We start from the raw sequence: 6759 nt of genomic DNA on the forward strand, positions 1-6759 counted from the left end.
CCGTTCCCAACTGGGCCACGTCGGCACGGTGCTCTCCGTGATGACGTGCATGCTCCTCCCGGGAGCACGCACCTCATCATGAATTTCACCTGTGCGCAACGCGACACCAATCAGGACCTTCTCCATACGGCCAGGGGTCCCCTCGTACGCAGGTGGAGGGGAGTCAGATGACATGGACATCCCCCCTACCTGCGGACGGGCCTGGGATGGGACATCCCTGCTGGTGCATGGTGGTGCAGTCACAGTGTCAGGGCCAGTGACATGCACAGGCCCCTCCACGGCGACCTGTGCTGCCTCCTGCCCCTGGACTGCAACACTTGCACCAGCAGGGATGCCCCCACCAGGCCCCATCTGCACCTCAGTAGCGGCCTCCTCCTCTGTGGAAACCACCAACCTGGATGGCTCCACCCCGTCTTCTGCCGTTGCAAGCCCCTGTGGGGGCTCACCCACCCCTTCCGCTGCAGCCGTGGGGGCCTCCCCGCCGCTTTGCTCCACAGAGCCGTCTCCGCCCTCTTCTTCACGTGGCGCTGTGTAGAGGGAGACATAGAACACAAGCATCAGGGTACTGTACAATGGTCCCCTAGACAGGAAGCAATAGCAGATGAGTGGCACTGTCAAAGATCACTTCCATCATGTCCCTCCACAACACATGGCTCAGTGCAGGTAAAACACATGCGGTAACAGGCATGGCGCATGCTATGGACATTAGCATACATGTCCAAGTGATTCGTGAAACATACACTGTTGTTTTGGAACTCACATGCATCATGTGCCATGCCTATCACATGCACACACTTCACCCTAGTTTCATCCATCTGGCCTCGTACACCACAGACACAGTGGATACAAGGATGACTAGGCTGCATCAGTGAACCTGAACATTGCGACAGACGTGTCATGCATCCCTGGCATTCACAAGTCACAGACACGCAGGTCAGACACACAGACATGGACAACATACATGTACATGGCATCAGCACCCATCCCTCACCCATGTCCAGGAACAGAGACTGGCATGCTTTCATGTGGCCATTCCGCATAGGGCAACCCATGTTGCATTTGAACACATGCACCAACCATGTGGTTCACACATTACTGGTCTCACATGCATGACGTCCCTGCACACACACATGCATACATGGCCTATGTCACACATACAGGCAAGTATCAGACAACCAGCACACTGCGACATGCCCTGTCTCACACAGCAATGCTCGGCCACTTACCGCTCAACTCCAGACGGGTCTGCCTCTCAAAGATCTGGGCATGGAGCGCTGGGCCTACGCGTTCCAGTACCCTCATCTGGATGGTACTCATGCGGCCCCGGCCCCCCTCCATGAGGCGCCGGGCCTTCAAGAGGGTCCTGGACCTGCAGTCATCCCAGCGCTTCTTGACATGTTGGTAGTCGCGGACTGCCACCCTCTCCGCGTTGATGGCAGTCACGATGTCCGTCCAGATCCGAATCCGTCCTTCCTTGTTGGCGCGCTTACTTCCGAAGAAGGCATCATACTGCCCCAGGACTTGCTCCACCAGGACACCAACTTCAGTGGCAGTGAAGCTGGTGCCCCTCTGCCTCTCTGGCCGGGGGTTGCCAGTGGTGCCAGATGTTGCAGTGCCCGACATGGCAACCCCAGAGGCAGGAGTGGGTGGGCAACTGGGTCCTGGGGCTGGGCTGTGGAGCGATGGTATCCCAGTTGGGAGGCTTCTGTTCCAGCAGGGGTGGACACAGCAAATGGACCCCTGCAGATGGCTGATGTGCAGGCACCAAATGGCAGGGCACGGTGGCAGCAGGCAGGCAGGCAGGCAGGCAGGCAGCAGCAGATGGCTCGTGGGAGGCTGCTCGGGGCTCTGGGGGGCAGTAATTCGGCCTTTTGGGCAGGAACGTGGTCTTCCGTGTGCTTACGCGTGGCCAGCTTGATACGGAGTGATTTGGCACGTGAAAATACTGCACGTCTGCGTGTAAATCGAGGAAAGGCCCTTAGCGCGTATGCACGTCAGCACGCATATGCGATTTCATTGGACCAAAGGCCCTTAGCGCGTGAGCGCGTCTGTGACGTGAGGCGCGCGGGTGTTTCCCTCATTACACGTGATGACAGAGCACACGTGGATTTCCACCAATTGCGTGTGGAACTTTCTGCGCACCCCAGAAATACACGTACCCAGGCCAATCGCGTGTACGCTCACTTCCCTCCGATTACACGCGATGACACTCGGACGTGCAGTTTTACCACGTGTGCTCGCATATGCGATTTCATTGGCCCAAAGGCCACCATGCGCAGCTGTGACGTCACGCGCATGGCCGTAGAGAATGGCTGTGTAAAAATGAAGAGATACACGTCCGAGTGTCAAAGCGCGTAATTGGTGGAAATGGCCTCATTGTGTATGCGCGTCTGTGACGTGTGTATAAAAGGTACGTGTAGAACGTCATTTCCTTGTACGTGCTTTTCGTGGAGAGCGAGTGGGTGAAATCTGTACTTCTTGTCGGTTCACACGCGATTTACTTCACGGCGTTACCAGTTCGTACTCCCTGTTACCTCTGACAGCTTTTTCTCTTTTCCTCTTTTTCCTGGGCCTGTTTCCTCAAACAGCGTTCCCTACTACTGTTGTCCTGCTCCTCAGACAGCGTACAATTCTTCTTTTGGCGGGGGTGTTCCAACACGCACACGCGCATATTTTTCACGCTTTTGTTCCTGGCGGATGGTGAGTCGCGCACGTATTTAACATCTGTGCTTGCCCCGTGTGTCGCATACCCCTTCAGAGGTCATTCTAGGCTGCGTGTGACACACATACGTTCATTCTTGTGTTTCTGGATGCCACAGCGTAGTGCAGGTTTATTTTTCCACGCACGTGGTCTAGGAGGGGTTGCTTGCACCTTACTTCGCTTTTTTGGGGTGTCTGTGCGTTGCGTGACCCGTCATCTTTCCCCAGGGGTGACATACAGCCTTGCTAGAGCACTAGGGTACGATTACCATCTGGTACCCAACCCCTTTGACCCCCAATTTCCCAGGACAATAGTTCACATCGACTCCCATACGCACAATAACATCAGTGCCATGGCTGGGAGGCGAACAAGCCGTAAGGGTGGCAAAGGTGGCCGAGCCCCAAGTGGTGGCCGTGGTGGATCCGGTAGGGGATGTGGCCGTGACTTGCAGGGTGCCCCTAGCCCCCCATGTGTGGAGGAGCAGTCAGGGACATCCATGCCCCCCCCCTGGTTGAGGTTACCGTGGCTGACACCATCCATGCTCAGCCCTTGTTGGAACAGCCCTCTGTGGAACCAGACCTGGCACAGGGTGACTCCATTCCATGGCTGACTTCCAGGTCAGCAGGTCTAGGCCACGTGCGCCGGTGAATGTTGGTGTCATCAGGCCACGTGGATCAGGGGCAGCTAGGTCATCTGCTGCCCCGCGTAGGCAAGCTGGGGAGGCTGCAGGGGCAGCTGCGGCTCCATCCACCCCACCTCTCACACACCCATCCAGGACAGTGTCGGTCCAAGTCCATCATGCTGACATTCCCCCTGACACCATCACACTTGAGATAATGCCTGCACCAACTCCCATGCTGAGTGTGCAATCCCACGCTCCTGCCCCTAGTGTTCAGAGCGGCGCAGGACACTCCGGATCCCCACCACCTTCCAAGCGGAAGAGGAAGAGTGCTCGTCCAGTAGAGGCTGATGCCCCAGACACGGCTACACAGTCCGGCCCGTCAAGGAATCCCAGCTTCAATGAGGCCGAACTGAATGCACTTGCAGAGTATGTGTCCGCACATGACCGCGAAATGGTGATTGTTGCAGGATCCAAGACCACACCTGCACAACGTCAGGCACACTGGCAGACCATTGCGGACATCATAAGTGCCCTTGGAATCGTGAGGCGCACAGCTAATGAATGCTACAAGCGCTGGAATGACCTGAAGCGCAGGGCAAAGAATAAGCTGGCCTCAAGTCATGCTGCAACTCTAGTGACTGGAGGTGGGTCTCCAGCAGACGACATAGAACTCACTCCATATGAGCAGGTTGCTGCGACCTACGTCATGGAGGAACAGATCCAAGGCGTGGGAGAAGTGGCAGATTACGAGGCATTGTCCGGTGAGTGCACATGCATGTGTGTGTCATCCATGTGCATGGTGTGTGTGGGAGGGCTTCTGTTTGGGTGCCAGGGGAGGGTGTGTGTGCCTGAGTGGTTCGGCTCACCCATGTGCCTCTTCCTATACATTCTTGGCAACAGCATTTGGGTATAGCAGCATCCCTTCGGCCAACATTAGACATTCAGCCCAACATCACGCCAGTTGCCCTTGGAGTGTCATCTTGCCACAACACTGTTGCTTATTTACCTCTGTTTATTCAGGCAGATTGTTTGCATACCACCACTTTTACTCGGGATTTCTCAGTCCTATTGTCACACATGTCTGACATGGCTATGGTACAGTGGACTGACTCAGTTTCGTGGACATGATTAGTTTGGACATGTGCTATAGGACCATTTTTGACTGGCAGCTGCAGGTTAAACATTTGAACCATTACAATGAAAATAAACAATCATATGAACAAACTGGACTGAATGAACAATTGGTGACCTCCTCTCCCTCTTCACTTCATGGCTAGGGTACATGCCATCTGTGTGATGGCATGTGTATTTGACCTGCCAATCACTGGCCAATGTGTGATGCCACTGCTAGGCAGCATGCAGCAAATGTGTTCATCTTCCATCTTGGTGTCATCAATGTGTGCCATCTGCCTCCCCATCACACACAGTGACGGTGCATGCATGGGAGTGTTTTAGTCATGTGGGACATGTGTCAATCAAGTACTGTTTCTGTAGCCTCTCAGCCCTCATTGTGTGCCATAGTGCTAATGCCTGTTTCCATTTGTTTTCTTTTATGTCTTTGCAGGGGAAGACGCACCTGATACTGCTGGGGTTGTGGAGATGGTGCAGACCCAGTAGGGGTCTGAGGGCCGACCGACCACCAGTGAGGGACATGGTGTGGTGGTGGGTGAGAACCCACAACTGCTGCAGGTCGTGCTCTCAAGGGGTGTCTCTGGCTGCACCTCCCCCGAGATGTACTCAGGTGTTGATTCGGATGATGAGACCTACGTGCCGTCGCAGGTGAGTGTTCCAGGGAGAGATTCTGTTCTGTCCGACCCACCTGCACCAGGGTTAGAACCCTCAATGGGGATGTCAGTGTTGGCAGGTACGCCTTTGGTGGTTACGGATGCAGGGTCACACTCTGCGACATCTGATCCTGTTCCTGGGCCAGCAGATCAGAGGGGGAATGCAGTCCTGCAGCCTCAGGCAGTCCCGGCACAGCAAGGCGCAGTTCGCCTTGCCCCAGACAGGTGTGGTGCCCGCCGACGTGGTGGCCGTACGCCACCTGGCAATACCGCATGGGAGCAATCCATTTACGGTATGGCAACCCAACAGGCAGCATCATCAGAGATGATGGCTCAGGCCATGGATAGGGTGGCCACTTCCATTGTCCCCCCCGAAAGGCTGATGGAGCGACTACAGCAGGCAACCGACTCCATCTGCCACTCACACAGGGAGGACATGTTGGCGTCCGACAGGGACAGGCGGGCGGCACTGGCGACTATGCAGGAAGCCATCTCCATAGAGTCCCAGGGCCACAGGGAAGCCCTGAGGCTGGAACTCCTTCACCTCAGGACGATTCTTGTTGAGCTTGAGGCTTCAACAAACCGAAGGACAGAACAGCAGCTGGAGTGTCTCACGCGTACGCTCTCAGCTGAGATGCAGGCAACGAGGGCAGAGGTCCGGGCATCCCGTGAGTTGTTGCATGGGGACATCCATCTTCCTCCAGAACGAGACCTACCACACCCGCATGCTTGCAGCCATGGAGGAACCGACTAGGGCTTTGCGTGGGCTGCCTCCCATAGTGCCACCACCTCCGGATGCAGCTGCAGAGGGTGAGGATAGCGACAGCAGTGATACTCCCACAATAGGGTAGCCGTGTAGGCCATGAGCCCATGGAGGTGCTTTTTATTTCGCAAGATCCACACAGGTGGGTTTTGGTGTGCACCCTGTCCTCGGACCTCCTGGGTGGCCTCCCCAACCCCCCCCCCCCCCCACCGGGCCCATTAATGGCCATTTTTTTTTTTTTCTTTTTTTTTTTGGGACAGTGTGTTGCCTTGTGTGGCTTGTGTGGCTGGGCACATGCAGGCTTGTCATGGATTTGGTTCAGATGCTTGGGTTTTTGTCACACACACCCCTCCTGCTTCCCGTTTCCATGGGCTTGCAAAGGGTGTGCCCAAGTGACATTGACGTACATGGTGACATTGGACTCCCATGAGCTGTGTGGGCAGTCTGTAGTCAATACTGTGTACACATTCATAGTGCATATTTTTGTTGTATTGTACACTGCGTGGTGTATTGATATGTGCCTCTGCATCCATCTCATCCTCCATATTTGCAGGTCCATTCCTCATGTCTTCACAATGCGGTCCACCTTGGAACTGGAGTCCATGTTGTAAGCAGTGCACCTACACTCTTGCGTGGCGCTAACACTGTATACTTGGAAGTGTTCGGAGGGTTGTCATCATCAGGTGGTGAGGCTAGCTAATTTTTAAGTCTGTAATGTCATGTTTAAGGTAGGTTGGAGGTTGTGTAGGTGATTGGTATTCTTGGTAAGTATTTGGTAATTTGGGTTGTAGGTCCTGCATTACTGTGAGCATTTCATGTGTGGACATGTTTCCATTAGGGACACGGTAGCTGCTGACACTTGGGGCATGTTGTGGGGATTAATTTCTTT

This window comes from Ambystoma mexicanum, chromosome 5q, assembly GCF_040938575.1.
Source record: "Ambystoma mexicanum isolate Mex_15411 chromosome 5q, UKY_AmexF1_1, whole genome shotgun sequence".
Classification (NCBI taxonomy): Eukaryota; Metazoa; Chordata; class Amphibia; order Caudata; family Ambystomatidae; genus Ambystoma; species Ambystoma mexicanum.